The sequence below is a fragment of the Delphinapterus leucas genome, chromosome 10 (assembly GCF_059928025.1).
Source record: "Delphinapterus leucas isolate spDelLeu-1000000601 "Yukka" chromosome 10, BTC_Dleu_Yukka2, whole genome shotgun sequence".
In the NCBI taxonomy this organism is placed as follows: Eukaryota; Metazoa; Chordata; class Mammalia; order Artiodactyla; family Monodontidae; genus Delphinapterus; species Delphinapterus leucas.
The window spans coordinates 12777045-12792394 of NC_143138.1; the positions used below are offsets into that span (position 1 = coordinate 12777045).

At 42.1% G+C, this 15350-nt stretch overlaps 1 protein-coding gene across 5 annotated transcripts in view; it reads right to left on the reverse strand.

The window, feature by feature from the left end:
- The window catches only part of ATXN1 (ataxin 1), a 243075-nt gene that overhangs the window by 221654 nt on the left and 6071 nt on the right, over positions 1-15350 (reverse strand). Inside the window, exon 2 of one of the 5 annotated variants that reach the window (XM_022586721.3) lies at positions 7909-8081. The exons of 3 other annotated variants lie outside the window; for them this stretch is intronic. The gene's annotated coding sequence lies outside the window, so the exon portion shown is untranslated. Of the gene's footprint in view, positions 1-7908; positions 8085-15350 lie in introns of all 5 variants that reach the window. One more of the 5 variants, XM_022586722.3, reaches the window with a different exon arrangement.

Genomic DNA, 15350 nt, shown 5'->3' on the forward strand with positions numbered 1-15350 from the left:
TCTGGAAAGGACTGTGTGACACAACTATTGGGAAAGCACAGTGAAACTTACAAACCATGACACCTGGGCTGGGGATGGAGACAGTGAGCCTGAAGGCAGCTGAAACAATCAGGGCGATGGCGGGATTCAGCGGAAGGGAGGGGAAGCAGGGGGCCCAGAGGCTGTGACCAGAGAGGGAAATTACAGAGTTGGAGGTTTCAAGGTTTAGAAAGGTCCAAAGGATATTGGTTCAAGTTGAGACACAGGTAGTAGGCGTGGCAGTGTTTGCAGGTGGCTGAAGTGAAGGAGAGACCAAATCTCAAGATGAAGAGACTGAGCAACGGGAGGGCGGAGGGTTGAGTCAGGTTGACCTGACACCAGCCAGCACCGGGCTGCGATGATGCGCCCTCACTCAAACAAATGGGAATATTTCATCATCATTTTGTCAGGGGGAACACAAATGCTACTCCAGGTCCAAGGGCACATGACGAAGAGTCTTGAAACCATGTCCCTGACTTTTCACAACCAAATCAGAGAAAGGCTCATGAACAGAAGAGAATTCTCTGAGAGACAAGCAGGTACATGACCTGGGTTAACATTATCATGAGGGAGGCAACAGAGAGCAGTGCGATTAAGAGTATATAGATGTGGGGCTTCCCTGGTGGCGCAGTGGTTGAGATTCCGCCTGCCGATGCAGTGGACACGGGTTTGTGCCCCGGTCCGGGAAGATCCCACATGCCACGGAGCGGCTGGGCCCGTGAGCCATGGCCGCTGAGCCTGCGCGTCCGGAGCCTGTGCTCCGCAACGGGAGAGGCCACAACAGTGAGAGGCCCGAGTACCACACACACAAAAAAAGAGTATATAGATGTGGATCCAAATCCCAGCTCCTCCAACTGCCAAGCTGGACACTTCAGGCTTTATGGAGCCTCTTTAAACCTTAGCCATCACATGTGTAAAGCAGAAACGCTGCAACACATGCATGATGCTTAGAAGAGAGGCTGGTGACAGGGAACTATATTCAGTATCTTGTAATAAACTATAATGGAAAAGAATCTGAAAAATAATATGTATGTACATATATATATATGAATGTATAACTGAATTACTTTGCCGTACACTAGAAACTAACACAACATTGTAAATCAACTACACTTCAATTTTAAAAAGTAGGTTCAATGGTTTGCAAGGCAGAAATAGAGACACAGATGTAGAGAACAAACGTATGGACACCAAGGAGGAAAAGCAGGGTGGGGGGGTGATGGTGGGATGAATTGGGAGATTGGGATTGACATATACACACTAATATGTATAAAATAGATAACTAATAAGAACCTGCTGTGTAAAAAAAATAACAAAATAAAATTCAAAAAAAGAGAGAAGGGTTTCCCTGGTGGCGCAGTGGTTAAGAATCCGCCTGCCAATGCAGGGGACACGGGTTCGAGCCCTGGTCTGGGAAGATCCCACGTGCCACGGGGCAACTAAGCCCATGCGCCCCAACTACTGAGCCTGTGCTCTAGAGCCCATGAGCCACAACTACTAAGCCTGCGTGCCACAACTACTGAAGCCCGCGCGCCTACAGCCTGTGCTCCGAAACAAGAGAAGCCACCGCAATGAGAAGCCCGCTCGCCGCAACTAAAGAAAGCCTGTGCGCAGCAACGAACACCCAACACAGCCAAAAATAAAATAAATAAATTTATTTTAAAAAAAGAGAAAAAAGAAAAAAAAAAAATATAAATAAAAAGTAGGTTCAGAAAAGAAGAGAGGCTAGTGGTCCGTGATTAGTAGAAGTTAATTGATGTTCTTACTCTTACACAACTACGTACTCAAGGAAAATTATTTTTAAGAGAGTGAGATAGGTAAGAAAAGAGAAGAAACAGTAGTGAAGCAAACAAATGTATGAAAAGGAAAAAAAATCATTATCTTAATTCCTAACTGCTTAAAAGTAAGCTACCCAGAGAAATGAAAACATGTCCCCACAAAAGCTTGTTCAGGAATGTTCACAGCGGCATTATTCATCACAGCCAAAAAGCAGAAACAACTCAAGTGACCATCAACTCACGACTGGATAAACAAAATGTGGCCTCTCCATACAATGGAATATCATTATCATAACAAGCGCCGAGTACTGATAACAAGCTACAGTGTGGACAGACCTTGAAAACAATATGCTAAGTGAAAGGAGCCAGGCACAAAAGTCCACGTATTGTACGATTCCATTTATATGAAATGTCTAGAACAGTCAAATCTATACGTAAACAGATTTGTGGTTGCCAGGAGCTGGGGGTGAAAGGTCAGAGGAAAATGGAATTCACTGCTAAAGGATACAGGGTTCCTTTTGGGGGTGATGAAAATGTTCTAAAATTTACTGTGGTTAGAGAGTTGCACATTCTCTGAATACAGCAAAAAGCAGTGTACAGTTTAAAAAGAAAAATGTCAGCTACGTGGTTCTGAATGCTTCCTGCTTCCCGTCTCCTGAATAAAGACTCTTCGTCTTTCCTGGGTGAGAGGTCCTGATGGGCACAGCATATGAAATGCACCATTCCAGCAGTTCCTTTCCTTATAAATATCAGAAGATATTGATCCTCCTCCTGGAGACATTCTCAGGTAGGTGTCAGGGAGGTTATTTCTCTTCTCCTTTCTCTCTGCTTCTTCCAGTCTTGGCTACTGCATTCTGTTTCCCCAGGCGTACAGTGCGTAAAAATCAGTATCTTCTTGATCTTTCACAGGCAAAAGCTTTAAGGTGGATGGGCTTTTCATACACAGTTTAAAGCTCCTGAAAAATACCGAGCGGGTGCTCTGAAGCATTGCTTTTTGGCTTCTCCACGCCACGAGGACAGAGTCCCTAAAAGCAGTGCTTCCTCCAAACTACTCCACTGAACAGCCAACATCGTTTTCTTTGGGGAACAAACTCCAAGGAGAAAGTATTGAAAAACTATTCCCCACAGTGCATTTGATGTTTGATTTATCTGATAAACATGCCCATAATTACCTAAAAAGTAACCTCATAATACTATTGGTTCCTGGAAACCAAGCTTTTTCATAAACGTCCACAAGTGTTTTTAAGGGAATACTGATGTTAAAAAATCAGAAGACCAATTTATTCCTTTGCAACAATAACCATCACAACAATAATAATGATTATTATATATTTCCACATGACTCTGAGGGTCTCTGGGTAATGCTGGCTTTTGTCCACACACACAAAATGCCTTTATTATTTGAACAGTCCAGGAATCAAATATGGAAACACTGCTCAAGGAATTTCCATGTAAACCATTTTAAAACATAATGAAGTCTTTTTAAATGTTAGTCTCTTCATCTTTCGGCTTCAATGTTCAAGGCTGAATATACGAAACAAACGATAAAGCATCATGTTTTATAACAAGTTACTCTGGTCAGTGGTGTGCCAGCTATGAGGTATAAACTTCTACTGAGACAAGCACATTAGGAAACTGTAAAGTAGCCCACTGGGCCCAATTTCCACGAAGAGGTGCCAACCCCATTAGGTGTATACAACCTACAAATGAATCCAAGAGCTATGGGAGCTGGTAAACTGCATGCATGACTCTAGATGGAGGGGAGCGGGGGGGTAGCGGGACGGGAGTGTCTAGGAAGCAAGAAAAAGGATTTTTCATGACATTGGAAATTAAGAGAAGTTTATATAAGATTTAAGTCGAATAACAAGAATAAATCTGCCATGTATCTCTAGGTATCTAGAAATCTGTAAACTGGAGCTGGGCATAAAACATAAATCCATTCAACAATGATTTATAGTCTACACTTGGCATTTCATGTCTTTTTGTTTTGTTTTGTTTTTGCGGTACGCGGGCCTCTCACTGCTGTGGCCTCTCCCGTTGCGGAGCACAGGCTCTGGACGCGCAGGCTCAGTGGCCACGGCTCACGGGCCCAGCCGCTCCGCGGCATATGGGATCTTCCGGGACCGGGGCACGAACCCGCCTCCCCTGCATCGGCAGGCGGACTCTCAACCACTGCGCCACCAGGGAAGCCCGGCATTTCATGTTTTTGCATCTAAATGTTAGGAAGTACAGCACCCTATTCTGCTTTTGCTTGGGTAAGGTTGAAAAATTCAGATGGTATCATGTTTCTCGTAGGGTCTTAAAAAGGCAGCTTCAAGAGTTCCCCCTTAATTAATGATTTCTGTTGGCATTTTAGATCTCTTGAATTCCCCTAAACATCCTCTTGCAATATTGGAATAATTTCTAGCTACTCTTGTAACATTAACAGCAGTGTACTTATGGGAAAATATATATGTCTTTTATATGTCTTGACAGCCAATGCTCAGTAAAAACCTGAGAGTATTTGATTGTAATGCCTCACTTTTACATAGTATTCTACCGTTCATAAAGGGCTTCTTTGTACGAAGCCACAGCTTTGCCGTTCAATTTCTATAAAATGTTTTCAAAAGTATTAGTCAATTAATGAACATTTAACATAAAGGTGATCCGGAATCTATGAGGACAGCTCAGGGGGAAAGGGATTGCAACCTGGAGACGGCAGAAGGATCATGACATCAAAATTATTCTCATAGTTTTGACAGTAAAGAAAAACCATCAGGAGACACGACAAACTTAAAACCAAAAGGAAATGTTTCTTGCATGGGCTGCAGTACGGTTTTAAACAGAAGGGAAAGATCATTACACATGCCTGCTATTCACGAAATATTAACTACACTGGAATCAAAATCTGAGCCTGAAAGTACAAGTCAGAATAACAGCTGAAACAGTTTCTTAACATGGCAGGCGTGCATGCATGTTCAAGGCAGGGAACAATGTATTCTTTTTAATATGGAAGCACTTCACCCTGACAATCTAACTATGACAAGCTTACACAGTCCTCAGCATTCTACCTCTGAACAGAACAACATCAGTAACATTCACGATCATATTCTGTCAGCTGCTCTGCTAACAGCAGAAATTTCTACTTGTATATGGATAGTAAGTTCCCCAAGAAGGGGCATGTCTAAGACCAGGGTTCCATCTGTTTGCTTCACAATACAATGCTAGCAAGAATATTTCTGTGCACACATTACACGTACATACGGATTAGAAATAAACAAGGTTTGTAATCGGCAAATGGGCTCCGTGGAGCAAATAACTGATTCATCACATATTTGTAAAAGCAAATATAAAATCCATGAATTATGTCTCTGTGCTGACAAACTAAAAACTGCTTAGAACTTTTACGTTAACAGGGCATTCTGCTGTGATCAGTTGGGTTTTTCCCTTTATGTGTGAAACACACACAAAAGAGAATTACAAACTTCACAGTTCTCTAACCTTTACAAACCAACACAGTAATTATATTGCAAGATATCTGACAGCCCAGGGTAATATGAGAAGAGAATTCCTTTTTTCCCCACTTCCTTTAAATAGCTCTCAATTTTTCTACAATTTAAAGACTGCCTGAGCAAAAGATTTTCATAGCTATGAATCCTACTAAAGATAAATTGAGAGATAAAATAAAATCACTATTCCAATTCACAGAATATTTGAGCCTCCTCCAAAGGAAATGTTTCTCAACACATAAAGACAGTATTAAATTTTAAGAGTGAGGCTATTATCAAAATGAAGGCACAGATAAGTAAACACAAGTTAACTTGACAAGCCCATACTGGTAAAGCGCAGATAAATGTTATCTCTGGGTTATACGCCTAGTACAGGCAGTCCTCAACTTATAAATGAGCTACATACAGAAAGTTTATTTGTAAGTCAGTTGTTTGGAACTCCAAACTCATTTTCTCAGAGAAACGATGTTATAAATAAGGCTTGATCTTATAGGAAGGCAAACAAGAGCTATGACAGCTCTCAAGCAAGCTGCCTCTATGCTGAGCAGAGAACAACAGGTACCTGAATCAGGAGGAGGTGGGGGAGAAGAGGGTTTCTTCTTCCTTACCTGGAACTTTTAAGTTCTTTCTGGCATCTGCCTGCCTTTCTTTATGTGCTCCCCACACACACACCCACCTTCTGTCTAAATGCTTCACCCGAGGCCATGTAATAGAGCATGAAAATGATTTTATATAGGTAACCCTCAACCCCTCCACCCAAACTCCCCTTCTTCCGTCCAGCCATCTGACAATCAAAGGCCAATAAATAGTTCAGTTCAATCAACACTTGTTTTCAGAGTTTTCATGGGAGATATAATCTTGGGAGAGCAGAGTGGGGAAAACCACCACACTCTGAGAATAGAACACAGACAGTGAGCCATCTGGAAGGACTGGGGTAATTTCAGGAATTCCTTTGCTACTTAGTAATGTTAACAGGAAGAGGACCCAGCTCCTGGGACGTACAGATGAAAAAACTCAAGTAGAAGTAGGTTCCTGACCAATAGGCACAAATAAAAGCCTGGGACGGCGGTGGAGGTGCCATCTCCTAGAAGCAGCATGTACAAAGGTCCTTGCCTTTCCTTGTGAAGCCAAACGACTGCTTGCTCTTCTTCCCATTGAAGATAACATCAGGGAATGCACACGTTCAGATCAAGAGGGTCTGAAGGATGCAGAGTCCTGATACATCGACTCAGTGGGATCCTGATTTTCCGAGGACGGACGTACTGTGATATCCTGCAAATAACTGGGTACTCACCCGCGTACACACGCAGGGTGCAGCTGGGATGGAGGAAGAGGATGACACCCGGCTCGGGAAGGTATCCAGTTGAAGCAGAGGCTGGTTTGTGTTTCAACAAACCAACTTCCCTGACATACAGGTTGACATTTCCCAGCTTTACCTGCAATTAGGTATGTCCGTGGGACTAAATTCTGGTCCAGGGAACGTGAAAGAGAACGATGTGCGCCACGTCCACTAACAAACCTCCAATGAAAACATTCACTCTCTCTCTTTCCCCCCAGCTGCTGGCCAAATTGCCGCAAAAGATCGTGAAGTTCTCCCAGTGACCCTAGGGAACAGCTGAGCCGTGAGATGGAAGGACTCTGGGTCTGGGAATCACCACCATGTGGAGACCTCCACCCCCAACTGTGGAACCCAAGTTAACTATAACATGATTGAAAAAGAAACTTCTATTGTGTTCCTCCCTGAGGGTTGGGTTGTTTTTTTACTGTGGCGTCCTTGCCCTCTGCACCATCACCTTTTTGTTGCATCTCAGGAAAAGTCCTTTATGTTCGCCTACCCTGAATAATCCATTAAGCTGGTCTGTCTCCAAACTAAATGGCCTCACCCCGCTGAGATTTTATTATGCTTCTAGTTTTTCTAGTTTTCCTTCTTCCTTCGCTGTGGTCTATATATTTAACACTAGAGAGCCTTCTTACTCCTTGGAGAACTGGATAAGTAAACTTGTTAAATCATTCACCTTCATTTGAGTGTCCTTCTAAGCCGACCCTGAGATACTCAGAGCCCCACCTACAGGGTCAAGTACAGGATTTGGGGTCTTTCATTTTTCTTTTTGCTGAGAAGGCTTTTTCCTATTATTTCCTGATCTCATAAGTAGATTAGGGTCACGGAAGTATGTCTGCTGGATAAGAAAACTAGGATTGTATCATATTTATGACAAAATTCACAGAAGTGACATCACTTGAATTTTGTTAAAAGCAGCTTGCTCACTTCATCCTCTTATATATTCATTCATTCAGTTTACTTTTGATGGGAAAGGGAAGAAAAAAGGCTAAAGAAGGAAAGATGAGAGCGAAGAAGGGAAAGAATCTATAAACATCCCCCACCTCTTGCTCTGTACATCTCCCCCGTATTTCATTATCGAGTTGTTTTAAGGTACAGTAAAACTCTAATATAAATTTAAACAGATTTTGTCTAGTCCTAAAACGTGGCTTTCTATCCCTTACTCCCTCCAGCAGCAATCTTCTGGTACTTTCCACCCTCATCTCTTTGTTGCATCTCTGAAAGGCCCACGAGGTTGAATGGTCATGCGCTTCCCACGTGGCGTCTTAAGAAATAATGAATTAACCTGTTTGATGTGTGTGCACCACCTCTTTGACGAAGGATGACCTGATGGATTTCCCAATCCTTATGGAACTCGCCTGAGGGTTACAGAGCAGAGATTCCATCTGCCTTTACGTTGCAACTTTTTTGAGAGTAAGTTCAAAATGGTGCTCCGAGGTCAGCATATGACTTCCACTTCTGCTGCCAAAAGAAAACGAGTCACTCGCTGTGGTAAATGCACTCAAAAGCTTCAGGCGCTCTGAGAAGGGAAGAAAAGTGAGTGGCCTCTATGGGGCTATGGAAAGACCCACTGGACAAAGTAAGTATTTTTCTATGGAATCTTTACATAGAACCATTGACTACGATTACAATGTTTTTAAAGATTTTTTTGATGTGGACCATTTTTAAAGTCTTTATTGAATTTGTTACAATATTGCTTCTGTTTTATGTTTTGGTTTTTTTCTCTTTTCTTTTTTTTTTGGCTGCGAGGCATGTGGGATCCTAGCTCCCCGACCAGGGGTCGAATCCACACCCCCTGCATTGGAAGGTGAAGTTTTAACCACTGGACCGCCAGGGAAGTCTCTACAATTACAATTTTGAAATAAGTTCCCTACGAAAAAATCCTGAAGTCAATACATTAGCTAAAAAGGACATAAAAAGCTTCTTTATCCTGCCACTTTGAACATATGTGCCTCCACAGCAGGCCCACAAAGGGGGCCCCATAGTCACTTTCCAGAGTGTTCTGCATTGCCAAAGTCCACTCTACAAAAGATGTCATTTCTTTTTACATTCTCCACAAAACATCTATTCATATTATGAAACACACTGCCATTTAAACCATGTTTTAAACCCACCGTAGGCAAACTCACATTCCATGGAGAGTTCTCATTGTTAAAAAGATATTTGAAAATTAAGTTTACGTGCTGTAAAAGTGACACTCAATTCTGGGCTTGAATCAGAACCACAATTTTATGTTTTTTCAAGAATATCAAGCAACTTCCATTTATAGTTAATCATAAAAGGGGTTAACCTTCTCTTCAGTTGCCTATTGTCAATAAAGTATATATTTAGCCTAATCCCTGATTGCTATCAAGGAAGGCTATGTTAGAAACATAACTTGAAATGTTGACTAAGAGAGGAATGGAAACCTTCAGAGACCTTCCTTTAAGACACAAATCTGATGACTGCCAGCCATGATCAAATGTGTAAGTCCAAGTATGCACAAGGGAAAGACACCGCCGATTGTGCCCCCACCCTGATGTTACCCAAGCCCCAAGACTAACTCCCGACTGTAGGGGTAACAGGTCACAACTGCTGATTTGGAGGCTACCAGCTTGCTGCAGAGATAGAAAAATAGTGTCATCTTTGAGCTATCTGTGGACATGTGTGTAATAATCGAGGAAAATAAGGAAATGAACGCTACCGAAACTCTTTCCTAAATTACCAAAACTCTTTCCTAAATTACACAGGTTGAGGGACAAACCCAAGAGAAGGGAAGAATGACGTGACTAAACCCAACCAGAATAGCATTCAATATGAGCCCACTCATTATAGCAACAAGTGAAAAAGACACAGAGCCTGAAGACAAGGAGCTTCAATTAAGCACACAAGCCTCCCTTTTCTATTTCTTCTTCCATAAAGTTCATTGTGCTTTTATGGTATTTTAGCTTTTATGTCTGGGACCCCTGGGACCCAGGGACCTCTACCTTGGCACAGTTAAAGGAGTATGTGTGGGCTTTTCCTCAATAAAATGGTGATCTGATAGAGAGGTTTTCTGTGAATTGAGTCTGAACAGTAGGCTTGACATCTTTATCAAGCAGAGAGAAATGCCAACTTGAAAAATACTCTACCACTGGTCATGGCTGCTATTAAAAAATAGAGTAATCCTCTCCCTTCTTTTTACTTGGAAGACAGGGGATCGCTTCGCTGGGTCTGACCTGGTCACGTATAAATTCATTCAGTCCAGCTCAAGCCATGGACCTTCCTGCTCCAAGTCTCACTGTAGGCAGACATTGTGTTTATACCCTATTTAACCCTCCTTCTTCACCTGGAATACATAATTCTCCAATGCAGGCACTCAAGTATCTGCAGAATGAAGGACTTCAGTTACTGACATCAGCACCACCTGTCTGTAAGCTTGACGCAGGGATTTTCATCGACGACTCCCCCTCCATTCCCATATTCATCAATCACTACATTCTATGATTCTACCTCCTCAAAGGTTTTTGGATATGTTGCTTCCTCTTCCTTTTCTGACCCCCCATCCTTCCCAGCCCAGGCCTCAAATGAATAGGCTCTCATTACCTACTTCTAACTCTTAACCCTCCGACCTCCATCTTTCCCAACTCCAGCCACCGTGGATACCCTGTCACCAACTGCATATATATATATATGCGTTCGTTGCACGATATATATATATATCGTGTCACTGAGTCATTTCCTTGAACAAGAACTTGCAACTCTGCATCACCTGCCCTATTAACTTCAAACTCCTCTTCCAGGTCTTAATGATCCTCCCGTCTTCCCCAAAGCTGCCCAACTTTCTTTCACACTGATCTCCAGCAAAAATACACACATCACTCAGCCACACAGGTCACCTGCATCCCTCCCTCGTGCCTTTGTCCCTGCTGTCCCTGCGGCCAGAACAACTTCTCAGTGTGCCCCACCCATCATATCTAGCCCTCCTTTCAAGGTGCAAAGCAGGTTTTCCTTCTCGAATGAAACTCTTCCTGGCCACTTCAATCCCCAGCCGCCTCTCCTTCCCCTCAGTACCCACTCAGCCCAGAGCTGGCCCCTCCATCACAAGTTCTTAGCTGTATACTGTCATGTATGGCTCTGTACTTGCTTCTCGTGGATTGGTATTGCACCCTTCAGCAAGATTTTCATAAAGATAATTTTAGATTTACAGAGAGCTGCAAAAGCAGGAGTGTTCCTTTGTACCCTTCATCCAGCTTCCCCGTAAGTCAACATCTTACATAACCAAAGAACAATGATCAAAACTAGAAAATTAACCTTGGTCAGTACTGCTAACTAAACTATAGAATGTACTAGGATGTCACCAGTTTTTCCACTAATGTCTTCCTCTGTTTCAGGATCCAATCTCGAATTTCACCTTGCATTTAGTTGCCATGTCTCTTTCATCTCTTCCAATCTGTGGCCATTCCTCAATCCTTCCTGATCTTTAAAGAACGCTGACATTTTTGAAAAGTAGGTGTCTGATTCATTGATTGACTGAGTCATTGTTTCATTCATTAAACAAATGATGTTTAGGGCCTTGTCTTGGGTGCTAGACTGACAACAAATAAAACAGTTCCTTGGGCTTCCCTGGTGGCGCAGTGGTTGAGAGTCCGCCTGCAGATGCAGGGGGCACAGGTTCATGCCCCGGTCCGGGAAGATCCCACGTGCCGCGGAACGGCTGGGCCCGTGAGCCATGGCCGCTGGGCCTGTGCGTCCGGAGCCTGTGCTCCGCGGCAGGAGAGGCCACGGCAGTGACAGGCCCGTGTACCACACACACACACAAAAAAAAAACAGTTCCTTTTTTCAATATGTTAACAGCCTAGTTAACAGAAATTCATGTGAATGTCTAGAAGTCCTTGATAAAAGTATTTGGAGAGTACAAGTATACTCCAGTTTTCAAAAGTTCGCTTCATGGCACTTTGCTTTTACAAAAGACCTATACCAGCACCTATTTTTGCTAATGGAAAGAAATCTGAAGAGGATTTTGGCTTTTATGAAAACAGGTGAAAAGGGGAAATGGTTTTAGCACTGGTTTTGCAGCAGCCGTTACAGTGGCAGCGCACACCCCCAGCAGAAAAGTGGCACCACCAAGCTCCTTCCTGGAACTACAGTAAGCATCTCAGCATCAAGACACCACAGGTTTGAACTGTGTCTGTGAGCATCTGTGCTTTATCTCCATTTGTTTTGTGCAGCCGTTAGCAAGATGTGTCCTAAGGTAATTCCTTCTTCGCTTTAAGCCATTTCGGCTTACAAAAGGTTTCACAGGAACCACTCTACTTTCGGATAGCAGGGAAACCTGTACAGTGATGGGTCAAATGGCAACACTGTAAATTTTACCTGGAGAAGAAAACGTAGGGTGACAGGCAGGCAGGAAAGACCTTCTTAAGAAAAACAGCATTTTGTTTCCCTTTTTATTCCACTGCTCACTCTATAAAAATAGTGGGCATATAAAATATCTAGAGACAAATACTATCATACAGTTAGCAGGTACACTCTGCCTCTCCATCTTCTAAACTATAATTCCTAAAATCAAACACCTCAAGGGCACACTTTTTAGGAAGATTTAATGTAGTAAACATAGACTCTTTATATAGTGACTACTAGAAAATGTGCAAACGGTTTAGGTAAAAAAAAAAAATCTGAGAAGCCATTTGTCTTAATCCAGTTTTCAAATCCAATTTCATAGTTTTTATTCCTTCACAGGGAATAATGAAGAGCAAATAAGAAGCATCATCAATCAAAGATGGACTCCCTAAGTTTCTTTACTTAATTCAATTTTCTGGTACTGCTCCTACCGTATTTTGCAAACAAAGCTGTTCTTTTCTACATGTGATAGTTCAGCCCTGCAAACACCCTCAGAAATAATAAACAAACAATCGGGCACATTTTCTGCCACAAATTTCACTCTGCAATATTCTTTATCCGAAGCATTTTGAATTCCAAGCAAGCAGAGACACGTCTGTATCGCAAGACCTGCACACAATAGAGAATGTGTATTTTTAGACCCTTATTGACACTTAAATCTGTTAATATTTAACTCCTACTACTGTTATAAAGGAGGAATAAGCAAACTCTCCTGCACACACAATGTTACATCAAGCACTTTAATTCTAACAGTAAATGCTGCCGAAAGGAATTCTACTTTCACTATTTTATATCACCCTTTCTAATTAATGTCAATGTGTCTTTTCCATGGGAGGGTACATACAACAGATGCACATATGTGCTATATCTGTGGATATCCACACAAATGCACACATATTCATGAGTGCAACATGCAAATACACTCATATGCATACAGACTGGCCCCCATGTTAGTATCCACTTATAAATAGAGCTTGTTGCAGTCCCCGACTTGCATGGGAATACACACAAGCAGCATCTAATCCAGTTGATTTCCTTTCATTAACTTTTGTAGGAGATTAAGATAAAATACTACAAAAAAAAAAAAAAAGCCAAGTAGACACTTCATGGAGTCTGTGATTAAGAAACACAGAAGCTAGGGGCTTCCCTGGTGGCGCAATGGTTGGGAGTCCTCCTGCCGATGCAGGGGACGCGGGTGCATGCCCCGGTCCGGGAAGATCCCACGTGCCGCGGAGCGGCTGGGCCCGTGAGCCATGGCCGCTGAGCCTGCGCGTCCGGAGCCTGTGCTCCGCAACGGGAGAGGCCACAGCAGTGAGAGGCCCGCGTACCGCAAAAAAAAAAAAAAAAAAGCAACACAGAAGCTAATGAGACAGATGGGCTGCTGCATAAAGAGAATTTCGGCACACCAGCCCACACTTTGCAGAGATTTACCGTGCTTCATGTTGCCAAGTCTTCATCATTTAGCGTCTTACTTATTTGACTCTTGTCCCTCGCACAGACCCCCTCCTATTTCTGCCTAAACCTTCTGAAATGAGGATTATTAAATAAAACAAGACAACATTCTTTTTTTTAATCTGTTATTCAAGGTTTACTCAGAAGCAATATTTACTATAAAATCATGGGGTTTCTAGCTCAACAGATAGTGGACAACTCTGTTAACAGACAGAGCTGGCTGGAAAATTTTTAGAAAAATCCCATAAACATAGAAGAATTTCCGGGCCAGAAAAATGAGGAGCTGAAAAAAAAATTCACGTATATTTTAAAATTATTCACAAGAGATTTTTCCTCTATGTGACTGGTCCTCTAGGTTATCCTCAAACACACAGGCGATCACTGTCCTAAGAACTTCTCCATAAAAACGGTGCATATTTACAGAAATGACACATGTGGAGGGCCTTACAATCCACCACCCACTTTTTATGCATTCCTACACTTGATCCTCACAGCACCCCTGTTAGATATAATTATCTCTATTTTACAGATTTAGAAAAAAAACCCTCAGATTTTAAGTGATTTCCCCAAGGTTACAAAGCAAATAAATTGTACACCTGAAACTCAAAACCAGAATGTGTTACCAAATCTCCTTTTTTTTTTTTCCACAACATGAATTTAATTTTCCTTGAATTCATTTTGGTTCTATTTTATAATAGTAGACTATACGAACTCTGCTCCTTACCTAAAGATTTTATATGCTTCTAAATGAAACTATATATTTTTAAATTTTCCCTATATATTTTTAAAATTCTCTCTTTTCTGGTTAGATTGAAATGCCCTGGCTCCTTTAGAATCTGCTTCCATTATTCCCTGGAATCTCCCTTTTGAGAGATCTGATGTCCTATTATCTGATGATCTGATTATTTCTGTGTTGATAACTCTTCCGTCTGTGCTTTTTTAAAAAATTGTTGTTGTGCACATGGCTCAGTATTTTTCAATTTTATCCACTACAACATCCGTGATCTTGCTCTAATATTAATCACAATGCTAACTTCCACTCTAGAAAACTTGAAGAATTCTCCATTTTTATTCAACTGCATTCGTCTACCAGGTACATTTCTTGAATCTTCCTCCCCAGTCACTGTTATCGCCAAGATCTTTGAATTAAGCAGTAGGGTTGTCCTTTCTTATCTGCAAGTTCATCCTGCCTGAGCCATTTAAAAAAGGTGCTTTAACATAACAACTTCTCAGTGTAGTATATTCTGATGTCATAAATACTACACCATGATATTATCCTATGCAGGGGGCAAAAGGAGGAGGTGGCTCTGAAAGACAGATCTAGTCATGTGCCAACACAGCCTGATAATTAGATCACTGGGAAAAGAGAGAGAAAACTCACAAGATTATAGCCAAATGGGCTATCAGACAAGCCCCCTCTCTGGTGTGTGTAGGAGATTGCTGACTGTGGTCACCATCGAGCTTCAGGAGCCGAAGTCCACATCATCTAACCCGTAGAGATAATCCAACTTCAGGGCACCCCATCCTCCCTTCCTGTTGCCCAGCTCTGCTTTCCCAGCTCTTTTAATTGGATTATTTTGGAATCTGCTATTTCTGTCTCACTCCTTTCCCCAAACTGTCGTATAAGTACTGCAGCTTGACTATTACACAGCTGCCAAACTTCACTCCAGAGATGGCTGTATTTCAGTGGCAAGTGAAGTGATGCTCTCTCTGTGCCATGTGAATACTAGCTTAAGAGCTTCAGCATCTGGAGGGGGTTGCCTTGGTGCAGGAAAGAAGTGTTTTGTTTTGTTTTATCATCATCACTTGAGGGGCAGGTCATTAGCTCCACCTGAACATGAAGGAGGAAACAAACCAAAAAACACTCCACACATATACACAAATGCATGGAGAGAATAGAAACGGTGGCTGGGA